The 19,150-nt window shown below is 46.3% G+C and overlaps 1 long non-coding RNA gene across 2 annotated transcripts; it reads right to left on the bottom strand.

The window, feature by feature from the left end:
• Positions 1 to 9,143: 9,143 nt before the first annotated feature.
• On the bottom strand, positions 9,144 to 15,144 carry LOC138834561 (uncharacterized). Of its 2 annotated transcripts, XR_011374189.1 has the most exons (5): positions 15,039 to 15,144; positions 14,507 to 14,618; positions 12,150 to 12,345; positions 11,188 to 11,320; positions 9,144 to 9,319 (listed from the first exon to the last, which is right to left on the bottom strand). It is a non-coding gene; the product is annotated as an uncharacterized lncRNA (long non-coding RNA). The 2 variants fall into 2 exon arrangements; XR_011374188.1 differs by lacking the exon at positions 14,507 to 14,618.
• Between the last annotated feature and the right edge of the window lie 4,006 nt (positions 15,145 to 19,150).

The raw sequence follows: 19,150 nt of genomic DNA, 5'->3' as shown, positions 1-19,150 counted from the left end.
GAGTTGGTAGGAATGTAGTAGGCGTCATTCAGTCAGATAGATGGCTCTGGCACTCTATCAATATGTACTAATTGTATACCACCATCTGCCAATCCATTTATCACTGTTTTGGCCAAACCTGGGGCTCCATCTCAGTGCCTGGGAACCACCTCACAGCTTCATTGGCTAGAGGCTGCCATGCTCACCCTTACCCATTCATGAATTGGGCCTGCTAGGCCCGGAGGTCGGATCCCAGCAGTGCCAAAAGTTTAATCTTGGAGTAAGAAGCCAAATGTGACACATGTTTTCCTTTTCTGAGAGAGTCTTGGGTGTCAGGCATTATAGTGAACACATCTACAAATCTAGATGCTATGTGATAAGAAGTAAACAATGTAATAAACCATATAGGGCTCAAAGAGTCAATAAAATAAATGGTAAATAAATGAATAAAACAAGAAATGAAATGAATAACCATACCAAACATGATATTGTCTGACTATATGGAAGTATAAATCCTGTCTTTAAAATGTAAATAAAATGCATATAAGGAGTATAGTTTGCAGGACTGAGGCTTGAATTCAGGCCTAGGAACAGGCCTGACTTTCTTGACTTCAAGTATGGTGTGATTCCCCTAGCCCCACAGTGCTGCCTATTTACCCAGATCTTGAGTTCATATCCCAGGCCTGGCAGAAAAAATGGCACGAATTGCAAAACAGGGAGATAAATAATTGTTTTAAAAATTTTTTAAATTGTTTTAATTTTTTTAATTTAATTTTTTTGTTTGTTTTTGACCATGCACGTGGCTTGAACTCAGATTGTGACAGCTCTGTCTCAGCTTACATCACACTAACCTGGGGTGTAGCTTCCAGAACCAAAGCCGATCCTGGAATCCTAAGACCTGATGTCTGACAGGAAAACAAAATGAAAATGACAGTAAAAAAATCCGCAAGCCGTACATGGTAGGCGGTTTCTTGGCTATGGTTCCTTGCAAGGTGACCATCCTAGGTCTGAATGACATGGATGCCACGCCCAGGTGACCTGTCATTGCTCAAGGCTGGCGGACTGTCAGGAAAGCCATAGGCCAACACTGCAACACAGGCCCTGAGTTCAAATCCTGGTCCTGACACCTACCAATGGCAGGAGATCCCAAGAGACTCCTGCCTGCGCTTAGAAATTCCGAAGGAGGGGCTGGGAAAGTGGCTCAGTGGTAGAGTGCTTGGGTTGCATGCCTGAGGCCCTGGGTTCGATTCCTCAGCACCACATAAGCAAAAAGAAGAAAGCCAGAAGTGGCGCTGTGGCTCAAGTGGTAGAGCACTAGCCTTGAGCTGAAGAGCTGAGGGACAGCACCAAGGCCCAGAGTTCAGGCCCCATGCCTGCAACCCCCCCCCAAAAAAAGAAAGAAATTCCAATGGAATGGTATGCAACTCATGATTGAATAGTTCGTACAGCAGTCTGGACTCAAATTAGATGCAATAATCCTAGGACACTGATTGAACTTAATTAATGGTTAATTAGGCATGAAAAGAATAATACTCCTTCAATGGAGGCATAATAACTACCTAAGACTTGGTAGGAATGTAGCAGATGTCATTGAATACTAGATACATGGCTCTGGCACTCTGTACTATTATGTATTTATTGGTATACTACCACCTGCCTATCCATGTATGGCTATTTTGGCCCACCCTGGGGCTCAATCTCAGAGCAAGCCAAAAATTTCCTCCTGGAGTAAGAAGCCAAGTGTGACACCTGTTTTCCTTTTCTGTGAGAGTGCGGGGTGTCAGGCATGATGGAGAACAAGTCTGCAAATCTAAATGCTATGTGATAGGGTGTAAACAATGTAATACATGGTTAGGTGTCATCACAGTCAATAAAATAAATGGTAAATAAATGAATAAAACAAAAAGTACAATGAATAACCACACCAAACATGATATAGACTGAACACCTGTCTGGAAGTTCAATCCTATCTTTAAAATACATGTGAAGACTACGTTTTCCGAGGTTGGGGCCTGAATTCAGGCCTAGGGAAGAGGCCTGACTTTCTGATCTTCAAGCGTAGAGAACTTCCCCTTCACGCAGAGTGCAAGAGTTACCCAGACCCCGAGTCAAATCCCAGGCCTTGCAGACAAAAATATAGCACACATTTCAAGCCAGGGAGCTTCATTAGCATTTTTCATATTTTTTAAAGTTCACTTTAAGGTTCACCTTTATTTGATACATTTTGATTTTATAACATGAGAGTTTTTTAAAAAGGGGTTTAAACGTTTACATTTCAGCATAGCACATTGGTGTTTCCATTTTGAACATCTGCCATGAAGAGTGAGAATGAAAATGAGTACATCATTCCTCCCTAGAGGGACAATTGATGTTATTTGTATTTAGAGTTATTTCTATAACTATAAACTCTCTGCAATTGCATCGTGTGAGTTTTCCTCAGTGCCTACCACAAAATACAGTAGGAGAGTTCTCATACCACAAAAGGTTGGGTTTCTGAATGAATACTAATTCTGTGAGGACAGTAGGTACTTGTAAGCATTTTGGGAATAAAGTGAATTATAAATAGAAAAAAAAAAACATTGGGACTGGGATGTAGCTCAGTAGTGGAGTACTTGCCTAAAGAGCATAAGACCGTGGAAGAAAAGGAAGGCAAGTTTCCTAAAGCTCAGAAGGTTAGAATTTTATGATCCATACGAACAAACTTCTTTCTTCTTCTTTTTTTTTTTTTTGTCGGTGGTGGGGCATGAACTCTAGGGTTCGCTGCCCACCTTCAGCTCTTCAACTCATGGCAAGTGCTCTAATGCTTGAGCCACAGTGCCATTTCCGGTTTATTGGACATAAGGGTCTCACGGACTTTCCTGCCCAGGCAGGCTTTGAACTCCCATCCTCAGATCTCAGCCTCCTAAGTAGCTAGGATTATAGGTGTGAGCCACTGTCACCTGGTGAATGAACAAACTTATTAAAGATTGATTCTGAGGAAAGGAACTTGGAATACACTTTTAATATATATAATTTATAAAGCCATGGTTAAGGCACTAATTCAGAAGTATTTATTCATTGGCTAGTTTTTTAGTTTATTTAAAGATATATATATATATATATATATACATACATTTTTAATATATCTACATAGATATTATTAAAACATAGCTTTGAAGTGTACCTAAAAGCATATGTGCTCATGTAAAGTTATACAACTGTACAAGCTTGATTTTTTATTTTCAGTTTGTTGGTGCCATAAATTAGGTGGGATGTGTGTACTGTTGTTTTTTTCTCTGTTTTTGGAGGATTTCTCTCTGCTTTCTTCCCCTACTCCCCTCTCTCTGCACTTGAATGCAGCTTGCTCTTTCTTGGCTTGATTGTTCATAGCTGATTTTCTACCACTTCAGCTATACCTGTAGCCTTGCTTTTTGCCAGTTAATTGGAGATGTCGTTTCTCAGGCTTTTCTGCCTGGATTGGCTTTGAAATTTCATCTTCCAGTTCTCACCTCTTGAGTAGCTGGGATTAAAGATGTGAGCCACTGGGGTGCCTAGGGATGAATTCGACTTTGGTTGGTGTATTCTTTCTGTTTTTCTAAGCATGGGATCATCTACTATAGAATTTCTGTGAATGTCCTGGGTCTGAATTAAGATATATAATACATATGCTAATCTGTATAGTTCTCATAAGATGTAATCAATTTAATACATGTTATAAGTGTAATAATAGTCAATATAAATAATGAATGAATGAATAGTGCAAGAAATAAAATAAATACACAGTAAAATAATATGGGGTAAACATAAGTATGTAGATATTAATCATTATTTCAAATGTGGATGAATATTACTTTAACAGGATTGGGATTGAATTCAGGCCTAGGGAACAGGCCTGAATTGCTTGTCTTCAAAGATGGTGAGTTTCCCCATCCCCCACAGTGCATTAGATTTACCCAGACTCTCAGTTCAAATGCCAGGCCTGAGAGGAAAAATAAAAGTTTTGAATGCCAAGCTGGGGAGCTTCATTAGTATTTTTACAATTTTTTTTTCGTGGGGCTTGAGCTCTGGCCTTGGGCACTGTCCATGCACTCTTCAGCTCAAAGCGAGTGCACTACCGCTTGAGCCACAGCACCACTTCTGGTTTTCTAGTGCTTTATTGGAGATAAGAGTCTCATGGGCTGTACAGCCTGGGTTGGATTGAACCACAATCCTAAGCCTCTTGAGTAGCTAGAATTACAGGTGTGAGCCACCGGCGCCCAGATATTTCTAATATTTTAAAATTTTATTGATTGATTGATTGGTTGCCAATCACGGGGCTTGCACTGAAGTTGTGGCAACACTGCCTGAGATTCCATCACCCTAGGCTGGGATGGTGCAGCCTCTGGACTCACGGCCGATCATGGGATGGTACGCCTCAGGGGCTGACAGGAAAACAAAATGAAATCAGCACCAAAAAAAACCGCGATCTGTGGATGGTCGGCGGTTTCTTGGTTTTCCTTCCTTGCATGGTGACCATCCTGGTTTCAAATGACATGGCTGCAACCTGTAGGTTACCTGGCACTGCTGAAGGCTGGCAGGCTGGCAGTGAAGCCATAGGCCAACCTGGACACCTAGGTCCTGAGTTTGAATCCCGGTCATGCCACTTCCAAAGGGCTGGGGAGCCTGAGAAACTATTGCCTGTCCATAAGAGCACCAGAGGACTGTGAACAATGTCATGGTTCGATGAGTAGTTCATCAATCAGTCTAGCAGAAAATTAGACCCAATAATCACAGGACACCGACTGATTTTAATTCATAGTTCATTATGCACTAAAAGAATACTATTGATTAAATGGAGTCCTCACTAAAGACCTGAGAATCCGTACGAGCGTAGTATGTGTCATTGAACACTAAATAGATATTTCTGGCAGTATGTAAATATCTAAATTTATATTTATTTGTATCGCATCATATGCATAGAACATTTTTGCTATTTTGGCCAAACCTGGAACTCGATCCCAGGTCTTCAGATCCACTTGGCACCTGCATGGCTAGATGCTGCCATGCTGACACTCACCCCTTCAGGAATTGGGCCTCCTAGTCCCTCAGTCAAGGTCCCATCATTGCCAAAGTTTCTTCCTGGTGTAAGATTCCATGTGTGACACCTGTTTTCCTTTTCTGTGCAAGTGCTGGGTTTTAAGTATGATGTGCATGTTATGTATTCAAAGCTATATGCTATGGAATAGATTGGAACAAATGTAATAAATGTTATAGGTGTACTCACAGTCCATAAAATAAATGCTAACTCAATCAATCAATTAATAATAATAAAATATAATGAATCACTCCAACAAACATGATTTAAAATGAATATAGAGATATAACTCCAATATTTAAAATGTCTATAAATGTTTTGTTTTTCAGTACTGGTGCTTGAATTCAGGCCTAGGGAAGAGTTGAGAAGTGCATGCATGATTCACATAGGAAATGATAGGTAAGATCTGAATTAAGACTGCATGAAGTGTGACAATAATAATTACATTCAGGAAATTGACGGATTGGGAAAGATCCAAGAATTGGTAGTCACATGGAAGATAGGATTCCAACACAGCTCACCACATCTCCTACTCTCTACAAACAGGCCTTTATTAGCATATTAATTTCAGCTTATGAATGGATGAATATGGTGCTCCACCCCCACCTCAGGGCTAGATCTCACGTCCTGTGTATGGCCTACCTCCTTAGTGGCTCACAAGCTGGTGTGCTCATGTTGACCCATTTGGCAGTTGGTTCTGCTAGGCCCTGAGTTCTACTTCTAGCATTGCCAAAAGGTTCATCCTGATGTGAGATGCCAAACCTTGCAGATGTTTTCCTATGCTGGGTCCTGGGTCACAGCTAGGATCTAGAAAGCATAGGAAACTCTATACCCATTGGAATAGGTTGTCATCCATGTGAGCACAGTTATATATTTCCTCCTATACTCAATAAAATACACAATACATAGATGAATAAGACACAAAATAAAAAGATTAACTGAAAACAAGGTGCATGCCACATCTTTATGTAAATAGAGATCCTATGTTTAAAAGAGGTGGGCTTGTCCAGTGCTGGGGCTTCCTTTGCATGGTGACAATTCTGGGTCCAAACATGGCTGCCTGCAGAGTGAAAGTGACCTGACATGGCTGAAAGCCTGCTGGTTTTTTGGGGTGCCACAGGCTAACCAGACAATGGAGGTCCCGAGAATGAATCCCAGTCAGCCCTTTTACTATGAGAGAACTGCTGGAGATCCTGGGACACTGGTTTCTGGGCCTAGGAAGGGTCCTGGAATGCAATCAATCTTATCTTTGAATGAGTAGTTCCTGCTTGATGTGAGTAGGAAATGATAGGCAAGATTCATGGGATATCGATTATTTTTAATGAAGAATTGATGAAGCATGACCATAATCATCACAGTTATGAAATGGAGGCATCGGGGAAGATCCAAGCATTGGTAGTCACAAGGTAGTTCCCATCACAGGTCTCCATCTCTTCTACACTATAAAAATATGTACTTATTTGCATACTAACTTGCACTTACAAATGCATGACTATTTTCCCCCCTCCTAATCCCCTTCTCCCAGGGCTGTATCTCAGGTCCTAGAACTGGCCTACCTCCTTAGTGGCTCACAAGCTGGTGTGCTCACTTTTGCCCATTCACCAATTGGGCCTGCTAGGCCCTGAGTTTGTATCCCAACACTGCCAAAAGATTATCCTGATGTGAGAAGCCTATCGATCCATCTGTTTTCCTGTCCTGAGAAAGACCTGGGTCTCAGGGAGGACGGAGATTACTACATAGGCAACTCTATACCCAAAGGAGTGGGTTGCCATACATGTCAGCACAGTTATATCTGTCATCATAATCAATAAAATACACATTACATCCATGCATAAGACACAAAATAAAGAGAACGAGTACACTGAATGCAAGATGTCACCCATCCATGTATGATAATATAGATCCTGTATTTAAACGATGAATTCATGATTATATTGATCCTCCCTTCCAGGGCTCAGTCTCAGAACCTGGGTACATCCTAGCTCCATAGTGGCTCACAGGCTGGTGTGCTCAAATTGACCCAATTCACCAATTGGGCCAGCTAGGCCCTGAGTTCAAATCCCAGCACTTGCGAAAGATTCATCTTGATGTGAGAAGCGCATCGATCCACCTGTTTTCCTGTCCTGTGAAAGTCCTGGGCCTCAGCCAGGATGGAGAATGCTATATAGGCAACTCTATAGCCATGGGAATAGGATGTCATCCATGTCAGCACAGATATACCTGTCACCATACTCAATAAAATAAACAATACATCCATGAATAAGACTCAAAATAAAAAAAAGATAACTACATTGAATGCAAGATGCATACCAAACCTGTATGTAAATAGAGATCCTATATGTAAAAGAGTTGGGCTTGTTATTTTGTCCAGTGCTTGGGCTTCAAATCAAGCCCTGGACCAGGCCTGACATTCTAGTCTTCAAGGATGGTGAGCTTCCCCTTCTCCCACAGTGCAATGGGGTTACCCAGACCTGAGTTTAAATCCCAGCTCTAGCAGTATCACAGTGTGAGTTCTTAGCTAGGGTGCTTCATTCATAATTTTTTATTTATTTATTTTTTTGCCAGAGCCGGGCCTTGAACTCAAGTCATGGCAACTCTGCCTCAGCTCTGATCATCCTAGGCTGCAGCCTCTGGACCCACAGACCTCGGACCCTAGGATCCAGGGGCTTGCTGGAAAAATAAAAGCCCCGAGGGGAAATAAAAGCGGTGGAAAGTTCCACCTGGCACTTTTACATTTATTTTCCTTTGCATGCTGACCATGCTGGGTCCAAACACGGTGGCCTGCAGAGTGAAGGTTACCTGGTGTGGCTGATGGCCTGTTGGCCATCAGAAGATCCAGAGGCCGACCCAGCAACGTAGGCCCCGGGGTCGAATCCTGGTCAGCCCCCATGCATTGAGGGAATGGTGGGAGATTCTGAGATACTCATTTCCAGACCTAGGAAGAGTCATGGAATTCGATGGATCTCATCTTTGAATGAGTAGTTCCAGTTTGATGCTAGTAGGAAATGATAGGCAGGACTTATGGGGTATAGATTATTTTTAATGAAGAGCTGATGAAACATGGCCATAATCATCACAGTCATGAAATGGAGGCATTGGGGAAGATCCAAGAATCATTAGTCACAAGGTAGACTGGATTCCATCACTGGTCGCCATCCTACTCTATACAAATATGTACTTATTTACATACTTCCTTTAGATTATGAAAGGATGACTGTTATGCTCCCCTTCTCCGCCCTGCCCCACGCCCACACGGGGCTCAATTTCAGGTCCTGGGAATGGCCTCGCTCCTTAGTGTCTCACAGTCTGGTGTGCTTACCTGGACCCATTCGCCTATTGGTCCTGCCATACCCCGAGGTCAGATCCCAGCACTGCCAAAAGATGAATCCTGATGTGAGAAGCCAATCGTTGCACCTGTTTCTCTGTCCTGTGAAAGTCCTGGGTCTCAGCTAGGATGCAGTATGCTATATAGGCAACTCTATATTCATGGGAATCAGTTGCCATCCATGTCAGCACAGTTATAGCTGTCATCTTATACAATAAAATACAAAATGCATCCATGACTAAGGCACACAATAAAAAGAATAACTACACTGAATGCATGATGCATTCCACATCCCTATGTAAAGAGAGATCCTATGTATAAAGTAGGTGAGCATATGATTTTTGCCAGTGCTTGGGCTTCAGTTCAGGCCCTGAGACTAGGCCTGACCTTGTAGTCTTCAAGGATGGTGAGCTTCACTTTCCCCCACAGTGCAACAAAGTTACCCAGTCCTGAGTTGGAATCTCAGAGGTGGCAGAAAAATGGTGAGAATTCTGAGCCAGGGTGTGCTATTGATTATTATTATTATTATTATTATTATTATTATTATTATTATTATTATTATTATTATTATTATTATTGCCAAGCATGGGATTTGAACTCAGTTCATGACAACTCTGCCTCAGCTTCAATCACCTCAGGCTGGTGGGCTCCCATGGGCTTGTAGCCGATCCTGGGATCCTAGGCTCTAAAACTTTGCAGGAAAAACTGACAGAAAAATGACAGGAAAAGATGACAGAAAAATGACAGAAAAAATGTCGCAGGATGGATTTTTTATATTTTCTTGTTTTGCACGGTGACCATCCTGGGTCTGAATTACACGGCTGCAAATGGTACTTCACCTTGCATTGGAGAAGGCTAACGGCCCATCAGGGAAACCATAGGCCCATGCGGCAAAATAGGCCCTGAGCTTGAATCCTGGTCCTGACACCTACCAGTGCGGGGAGATCCCAAGATACTTGTTCCTATGCATGGGAATAACAATGAAATGTTAGCAAACGCATGATTGAATGAGAAGTTTCTGCGTGTATTGGTGAAGTCCAAAATTAGAGGCAGTGATCCTAGGACAATGATTCATCTTAATGAATGGTTAATTAAGCATGAAAAGAATACTATTCCTTCAATGGTGGCATAATAAAGTCCTAAGAGTTAGTAGGAATGTAGTTGATGTCATTGAATATTACGTAGATATCTCTGGCACTATGTACAAATATATTTTTTTTGTTGTTCTACCACCTGTCTATCCATGTATGGCTATTTTGTCCACTCCTGCAGCTCAATCTCAGGGTCTGGAAATGCCCTGGCAGCTTCATTGGCTTGAGGTTGCAGTTTTGACACACCCATTCAGGGTCTGAATTGGGTCTGCTAGGCCCTGAGTTCAGATCCCAGCACTGCCAACAATTGGATCATGGAGTAAGAAGCTGAGTGTGATACCTGTTTTCCTTTTCTCTGAGAGTCCTGGGTGTCAGACATGATGGAGAACACATGTGCAAATCTAGATACTATGTGATGGGTTGTCATCAATATCATGAATGGAATGTGTGTCATCAGAGTCAATAAAAAATCTCATATCTAAAATATACTGGGAAATCAGAAAATTAAATCGCCCAACAACACATCCTCAAAGAAACAATTGCCCAATAAAAGAGTGGGCAAAGGACTTAAAGAGAAACTTCTCTGAAGAGGAAAGAAGCATGGCCAATAGACACATGAAGAAATGCTCAACCTCCATAGCCATAAAAGAAATGAAATCAAAACAACATTGAGATACCACCTCACACCAGTTAGAATGGCTATAATCAAGAACTCTAATAACAACAGATGCTGGAGGGGATGTGGACAGAAGAGAACCTTACTGCATTGTTGGTGGGAGTGTAAACTTGTTCAACCACTTTGGAAAGTAGTATGGAGGTTCCTCAAAAGACTCCACATAGAACTCTCCTATGACCCAGCAATCCCACTTTTGAGCATTTACCCAAATGTTTACAAACAAGACCACACTAAAGCTACCAGCACGACTATGTTTACTGCAGCACTATTTACTATAGCTAAGATATGGAACCAGCCCAGATGCCCCTCAGTAGATGAATGGATCAAGAAAACGTAGTATATATACACAATGGAATTCTATGCCTCCATCAGAAAGAATGACATTGCCCCATTTATTAGGAAATGGAAAGACTTGGAAAAAATTATATTAAGTGAAGTAAGCCAGGCCCAAAGAAACATAGGTCCCATGGTTTCCCTTATTTGCAATATCTAGTATATGTCTGGGTCAAGCAGAATAGGTCAGATAAGGTGATGTTAGGGAAATGAACCCTAAGATATGTACTCAAATGATTTTTCTCTCTCTTGTGATTGTTTCTAACACATGTATAATATTATTTCTTTGTTGCTTTGTACGTCCCTCTCCCACAGTATAACACCTGCTTTCACTGTATTTGATGTCGGTATAATTTGTGGAGGGAAACAGGAAAAATTAATCGTTTAAATAGGGATACAGGTGGACCCATTGCAGCAATGAGATGTACAAGTCGTTATGTCAAAAATGAACTTTACAACATTGGTGCAGGGGGAGTGCGGGGGAGGAGCAGGGAGGATTGGTTGGGGGGGTGAGAGGGAACATGGGAAGGGATGGGAAGTGGAAACAAAGGAGGAGGCTACAATGCTTGATATGAAATGTACTCATTATCTTGCCCATGTAATTGTATCCCCTATGTACAGTATTTTCACAATTAAAAAATGGAAAATAAATGAATAAAACAAAAATACAATAAATAACCAATACAAACAGGACATGGACTGAAAATCTATATGTAAGTAGAAATCTTACCTTTACAATATATATAAATAGAATTTTTCCAGGGCTGGGACTTTAATTCATGCCTAGGGACCAGGCCTCACTTTCTTGTCTTCAAGCATGGTGAGCTTCCCCTTCGTCCACAGTGCTTCAGAGTTACCCAGGCCTTAAGTTCAAAATCAAAGGTAGGAGAAACAGCGTGAATTGCAAGCCAGGGAGCTAATTTTTTTCTGCTTTTTGCTTTTTTTGCCAAGCATGGTCTTGAACTCAGGTCATGGTAACCGTGCCTCAGCTTTCATCACCATAGGCTGGGGTGCAGCCGCTGGAAACACAAGCTATCCTGGGATCCTAGAACTTCAGGCCCTGTGCAACGGGGGAATTGCACAGAAAAAAGTGGCAGGATGGCATTTTTACATTTTCTTACTTTGCAGTATGGCCATCTGGGTCTGAGTGATCTGGCTCCAAAGCATACTTCACCTTGCATTGCTGAAGGCTTGCAGGCTACTGAGGAAGCCATAATCCCGAACAATGATTAGCCAAGCACCAGTGGCTCTCACCAGTCCTCCTTGATACTTACAAGGCTGTGATAGGAGGATCATGGTCAAAGTAACCCTAGGCAGGAAAGTCCTTGAGACCCCTGTCCAACCTCAATGCCAACAAAGCCAGATGTAGAGCTGTGTGGCTCCAGTGGTAGAGGGCTAATCTTGAGCAAGAACACCTCATGGACTGTGACCAGATCCTGAGTTCAAGGTCCAGGACTGGCAAAAACAGACATACACACAATCTGTGCAGCCATCTGGCTAAAGCAGGTCTCCCTCTTGTCCCCAACTGGATTGGACAGACTTTCCTGGTAAAGGAGCTGCTGTCATGTTGACTAGGCCCATTTGGTCTGCATCCCAGGATTCCAGGCACACCCCCATTTTTTCATCATTCTTTTTCACCAATGGGATCCAAGAATAGTGGACATGCCCATATTACATGCTTCCCAGTAGCACCTGGAATCCCTCTGTTGGGTGACACCACTATCAGCAGTTGAGGAATGTAGAGGTGGCTGAGTGGTGAGCAAGAGACTCCAGGTGACTTTGAGGTAGAGTAGGAAACGATGTCCTAGTCAGTGAGTGGGAGAATAGAAGATTTTCTAGAGCCTGGGAATGTGGCCAGCCCAACTTTCCCGTCCTGGCGCTCAGATGTCTGAAACAATAAGAATCAATGAGAGAACTGTGGGCAAAAAGCTGCCACAAGAACACCAGCAGTATCCTCCCGACAGACCTGAAACATTCAAGAAAACAAAGAACACGAAAAAGGGAGGGATCCCCAAGACAAACACCACTGGGGAGCGAGATTGAATGGAGAGTCCAGCGAAAGGTGATGCCGACCATGGGCCTACCCTGACTTTGGACTCAGTCACAGCCACCAGGGTCCAGAGTGTCAAGGGTCCCAATCCCACCAAGGATCCACAGAGGTGCTACCTGCATATGGTGCCCACCCTGGACCACAGAAAAGAAGAAACCAGGCACTCTGTGCCAAGATCCAACCACTGAAGTAGGGAGACAGACCCGCAGGGTCAATGGGAGTAAGAGAGGGAGAAGATAGACCAGATACATGCAGCACCAAAAATGGAGGTAGAAATCCAAAAGGCACCCATACAGCGGTTGGTTTCGGCAGAAAGCGATTTACAATGTGCACTGGCCCAAGTGCAGCAGGCCGCTGATGACAGAGAAAGGGAGCATGAAGCTGTCACCAGCTGCCTACAAGCTACAGAGTGGCGTGTGGCAGAGCTGGAGATAGTGGCTTCTCTGGTCACTGCTGCAAAGGAGAAGACCAAAATGTTCCTCAAACAGCTGAATGATGTGATCCTTCAGCTCGAGGAAAATACCAGAAACTTTGATGACCTGGAGCAAGTGAACACAGAGTTGCAGGAGAAGGTGGAAGTGCTGTAGATACAGAGGAGCAACATGAAGAAGAGAATATGCAAGTTCCAACAAGCGCTGGAGGGCATTAGGTACTGAAGATGGAGTTGAATAACCTGGAGGAACAACTTCATATCCAGGTCCAGGAAAACCAGTCTCCGTCTTCAGAACGTGGAGCAGCAGGAGCAACTGCAGAGACTGGAGGAGAAAGCCTAGGATCAGCAGGAGACCCCTGAGACCCCACGATATGCATGTGTGTGGGATAGACAACCGGAGGAAAAGCTGGCCCTGCTGTGGGACGCTCTCCACCGGGTGAGCAGTGAGAAGGAGGAGCTTGCCAGCATCCTGGACACAAAGCAGCAGATGAAGAAACATCTGCGGGAGCAGTAGGACTGCTCAGAGAAGAAGATAGAGAAATGGATAGTGGTGGCTGAGAGAGAGAGAGCCAAGCAGCTCAGGAGCAGCAGGAGCAGTCCCTGGGCCAGTGCAGGAGTTCAGAACCTCCTGTGAATGGCACATTGTCTCCAATGAGCGACTGTGGTCTGAGAAGGAGGCCCTGCAGCAGCACTTAGAGAGGCAGATCCAGCTGCTGGAGCAGCTGATGCAAGTGAAGGGCTCAACAAACTGGAGGGACCAGGTGGTGTCCCCGAAGTGGCAGGACACTCTCAAGTGCCTGGAAGCCACCAGATCACAGGAGGAATGCCTGCAAGCCCAGCTGAGCTTCCTGGCTTTCCCTGGGGAAGGGGAAGGGATGAGCCCTGGAGAAGCAAAAGGTAACTAGGTGAATCCCCCCCACCACATGTGACCATCACACAGGATGGAGAGGTTCCCCAGACCAAGAGTGACATGGCTCTGAGAGTGCTCTTGGAGGATGAGATCCACAGGGGGAAACTCCTGACCCAAGAATGGTGGGCTAGCTTCAGGCACCCCATGGCCAACCCAGCAGCTCAGTGCCAGACTGAGCTGGAGCCACAGACCCTCATCCATGACCTGCCTGATGAGGTGGACTTCCAGAGTCCAGCAGGTGAGCTCCACCATTGATGCAGCCAGCTTTTGGCACACATCCAAACTATCAAGGAGTCCCTCATGGTGTGTAAAGAGCAGATGTTGGTCCTGAATGAGCTATGTTGGGAAAAAGCCCAGTGCATGCACTGGCTGTCTCAGGAGAAGATCGAGAAGAGGAGAGTGTTTAGGAGCTGCTGTCACTCCTAGCCAGGGAAAGCACAGACAGCAGTTTCCAGATGCCAGCACAGGCTGAGCCTCCCATCCCCCTCCCCAACACTGCTTCAGAAGCAACTTGAAGACAGCATGGAAACTGCCAGAGGAGAGGTCAGGGTTCCCGACCCCATAGTGGATTCCCCCAAGGAGCAGGTCCCGCCCCAGATGCCCCACATCCAGATCTGCCCACAGCTTCCAGGCTCAGGGGAGGAGTGCTCTCTCACTTTCTCCGGTAGACTGATGTAGATGACGACTCTCTATGTGACATACTGACTCTCAAAAGCGTTGGCAGCCACCAGAAGTAGGTGACCAAGTGGCTTTCTCTCAGGCCTCCATCTGCCGGGCAACGGGAAGGTTAAACTGGGGGTAGGGTAGGGCAGAGGCTGAAGGGAGTTGGCCCAAACTCAAGGGACATCTAATGGCCTATTGGTGGCCCATTGGTGACTTCTGGCATGCTAGGCAAACACTCTACCACTGATCCACATTCTCAGCTAGGATGATTTTTCCCCCTCCCAAACCCATATGGCCATTCCTCAGATAAATAGGAAGTAGGGGCTAGGATTAATATGAAGCACAAGTCTGGTTCAACCCAAAATATTCCCCTGCCCCCTCTTCCCACACCCTGAGTTGAAGTTTTTCTTCTACCATTGAGGGATGAGAGAGGGAGAGGGGAGTCCCAAGAAAATACCAACAACAGTGGCCCCCTGAGTCCCACATCCTTCCCCACACAAGTGGTCCTCCAGATTCCAATCTTACCTGACTCAATGTAAAGTCTAAACTGTCTCCCTACCACTGCAAGGCTCAGGATGAAATAAAAGTCAGCCCAGGCCTCAGCCCACACCCAAAGTGGAAGCTCCTAGTCCCAGACCTACTTCCACCTCTGACTGCCCCTAGTTAGGCCACACCCACCACTCACCACTATGATGGTGGTGATGACCTCATGGATGGATTCCAGGAAGAAGGTCTATGGCAAAGAGCAGAAGCATCAGGGTGAGCAGGGCAGAAGGAGGTGGGGTGATTGCTCTGGGATCTTCCTTGGAGCCCTCCCATCCAGCCAGAACCATGCTGACCCAAAGCACGAACAAGGCCAGGGGGTGAGACGAGATGGAGGAGCACAGGATTAAAGGAGGTACTGCTTTGTCTTGGAGGACTTGATTAATTCCAATTATAATTAATTCCAATTACATTTGGCCCATGACAATCCCAAAGACATCATGCAATGCCTCTCCGTGTTGTTGTTGGTCGTGAAGGCTGTCCCTGAGCTCTTTTTCTCAAGGCTGGCACTCTACCACTTGAGCCACACTGCCATTTTTGTTTTCTGATGGTTCATCGATAAGAGTCTCATACACTGTCCTGCCCAGACTGGCTTGGCACCATGATCCTCCAGATCTCAGCTTCCTGCGTAGCTAGAATGACAGGCATGAGCCACCAGTGCCCAGTATGTGATGCCTTTTGAAGGCATCTTGGCGAGTCTGTAAAGGAGCCCCAAAGGGCCTGGATAGACGATGACCCAATCAAGGAGCCGGGATGGGGGAAGGTTGACCTTCTAGCCATTCTGTTCCTCCAAAATTGAAGATGCCAGGTGATGTTGTATGCACCAAACATCTGGGCCAGCAGCCACCAGGCTTAGTGGGGGAAAAAGTAGAGAATACCCAAAGACTGCAGTGTAGAAATCTCTGATTTTGCATATATGTGGTGTGTGTGTTTGTGTTTGTGTGTGTGTGTGTGTGTGTGTGTGTGTGTGTGTGTGCAGCCCCACTTCCTTTTTGATGGTTAATTGTAGGTATGAGTCTCAAGGACTTTGCTGTCCATGGTGGCTTTGAATCATGATTGGGGGCCCCAGGGAAGCAAGAGTAAACACAAGTGACAAGTACAATCCCTATTGTGGGCCACTCCTGCCCCCTGGTGGCCACACACGGAACATGCGGTCTCATGCCATTATCCTCTAGAGTTCAATTTGGGCAAGTTACTAGGGCCAAGCTGACTTTTGCTCACCCTGATTGCTGATGCCTGAGTAGGTCTGTTCAACCCTAGGCCCAGAGAGCTCCAGGAGGCCCAGCTTTCCAGGGCAACAGGGAAGGGAGAGGTCAGCTCCAGGCTGAGCTAAGAGCCTTTGCCCACGGATACCCTAACTTGGCCTTACTTATCACCATAAGACCTGTCAGAGAAAAACCCCAAAAAACAAAATTGGATCTGTGCCTCCAAGTGTTAGAGCTCTAGCATTGAACCAAAGAGCTCAGGGACAGGGCCCCCAAGCTTTTAGTTAAAGACCCCCAGCTGACTTCCCTCATAAAACACAGCTTGTCCTAAATGTGAACTGGTAGGATTTGTGACGTGTTTCTGAAGAATGGTGATACTGAAGAAAGCACCCTAATTCTAATGACAGCTGAACTTGTGACATACAGCTATGTGCTGAGTCCTTCACAGGGCGCTATTTACTGGGTCCTTCCCTCATGGGAGTTATATGCTGAGTCCTTAAAAAGATGCTGTTTGCTGAGTCATCCCAAAGGGTGCTATGTGCTGAATCCCTGAGAAGAGTGGGCCATCCTGGTTTTTTTTTAAGGGGGCTTTTTGCTGAGTCCATTACACAAAGTATTGTACTCTGAGTCCTTCAAAAGTTGTGGTGTGTTAATGCATCCTAAAGGGTCCTGCTATGTGTGAGCCATTGAGAAGAGAGGGATGAAGTGTATTTTGAGTGCTGTGTGCCAAGTCCTTTCCATAGGGTGCTCTGTACTGTCCTTCAAATGGTGCTGTGTGCTGAGAGCTTCCACAGTGTGGTATGTGCTGAGTCCTTCAAAATTGTTCTGTGTGCTGAGTTTATCTAAGGAAGCTGTGCACTGGGTGTTTTACACAGCGTGCTTCAACACAGATTGTGATGAGTCCCTGGGAAAGAGTGCTATGTGCTGAGTGTTTCAAAGCATGCCATTCACTGAGTCCTTTACACTGTGGGCTATAGACTCCCTCCTTCAAAGGGTGCTGGGTAGAGTACTCAGCATACTACATGCTGAGTCCTTCAAGGGGAGCTGTGTGCTGAGTCATTTACACAGGGTGCTTTGTGCTGATTTTGGAAGTGTGCTGTGTGCTGAGTCATCCCAAAGGGTGCTATGTTCTGAGTCCTTGAGAGGTGGTTATCCCCAACAATCACACAGACACAAACACAAACACACATACACACAGGAGTGTCACCATGCAACTGCTTGGTGTGTGGAGTGGAGGGGGATGGAGGAGAGTCTCCTCCAGCGGTGGGGCTGAGGGGAGATTCGATCCCCTGGGCCGGTACTAGGGGTGGGGGTAATGTTGAGCTGAGGTAAGGCTGCAATTGCCATGGTCCAGAAGCCTCAGGGCCCAGTCAGGGCTGCAATTGTGGCCAGGGGTGGGGGGTGGGACCCAGGGGAGGAGGGGGCGGGGCCCAGGAGCACACTTTGGTGGCAGCAATGGCCAGGAGCTCCAGGGGCATCGGTGTGTGTGCAGCAGGGGTGGGTGGCCCAGGAGAGGAGTGTGGGGCAGAGAGAGAGCTGGGAGAAGAGCGAGCATGAGCACTAGCACGCGTGGAAACGGCTTCAGTGGCTGGCGGGTGCTCCGATCATAGTGTGGGTCCTGGCCGGGAGCGCAGAGCATGTGGAGCTGCAAGGCACGCACATCGCCACACGCAGCCCCTCGGAGGCGCCCAGCCATGGTGGCCCTGAGTCTGAGGTCCCGGTGCGGGGAGCACGGCAGAGGCAGTGGCTGCTGAGGCGGCGGCGGCCACAGGTTAGGAGGCCGCTGAGTCTGCGGTGGTGGCTGAGGAAGAGCAGAGGCTGCGCACAGCTACACCACGCGCCCGCGCTGGGTTTCAAACATGGCGCTGCTGGCTGGGACCCACGGAGCCTCTAGCAGTCACCTGGCGGAGATGTTGCGCCCCTGGCCTGCTGGTGGCCCTGACTTGGTTCCAGCCCTCGGTTCTCAGACTCCTGGCGCCACACGGAATCGCAGCCTACAGCTTCTTCCAGCAGCACACGTGAGTGGCCGACCTGAGCTCCCGCACTCCACAACCCCCCCTGTAAACCCCATCCCCCACTCTACCCTTCCTCCCCACCCTCGCGGCCCCGACCCTTGCCTCTTGCCTCCCCATCCTGCCCTGCCTGTGCCTCCACCGTGCCCCACAGTCTGTCCTGGCTCTGCCACAAATGCACCCCAGGGGTGGGGGGTGGAGGTGGGTGTCCACCTGAGGATCCCACCCTCATCCCTAGTGGCCAGTGTTCCAGGAAAAGGGGAGCTGCAGGGATGGGGAGGAGGGGACACCACAGAACCCCTGGCCTGGAGCAGTGGGAACCACACAGCTGTGCATCTGCACCCTACCTCTCCCTGGTGGGAACCTGGTGGCTTTAGTCAGAGGTGGGGAGCTGCACCTCCACACCTACCTTCTAGGTTCTTTTCCCTTTTGCTGGGCAGGGGTTGTTGGATGCAGAAGATAGACTCCGTTGTTGTGTGAGCCCTTGTCTTCTGCGCTCAGTCACCCTTTCACCTGAGGTCATTCCCAGAAGAGCCCACTACAGAGGTGAGGGCACTGGGGTCAGATAGAAGGTGGGTATTTGGGAGAAAAACACACCCCCTCTGACACACATATAACCGGCCTGTACACCAACCCCAGCATTCAACAGTTCTGACTGGGTGATCACATTTCCCAGTTCTGCCAGCTTCTGCTAGTGCTACCAGTCCATCTAGTCTCCTAGTCCTCACCAAGAATTTGCCACGTTGCCCAGAAGTATGTAGGAGGGAAGTAGGGAGTCCATCCATGTATATAGCCTTTAGGACCCCATCAAAGTCCCCAACAACGCCCCCACCCCAGGTCAGACACCTTTCTGGAGGCACCTGCTTTGTTTTCTGTC

Source organism: Dipodomys merriami, unplaced genomic scaffold (assembly GCF_024711535.1).
Source record: "Dipodomys merriami isolate MVZ:Mamm:240054 unplaced genomic scaffold, mDipMer1.0.p SCAF_2190, whole genome shotgun sequence".
Lineage (NCBI taxonomy): Eukaryota > Metazoa > Chordata > Mammalia > Rodentia > Heteromyidae > Dipodomys > Dipodomys merriami.
This window is presented reverse-complemented; position numbering and strand designations above follow the sequence as displayed.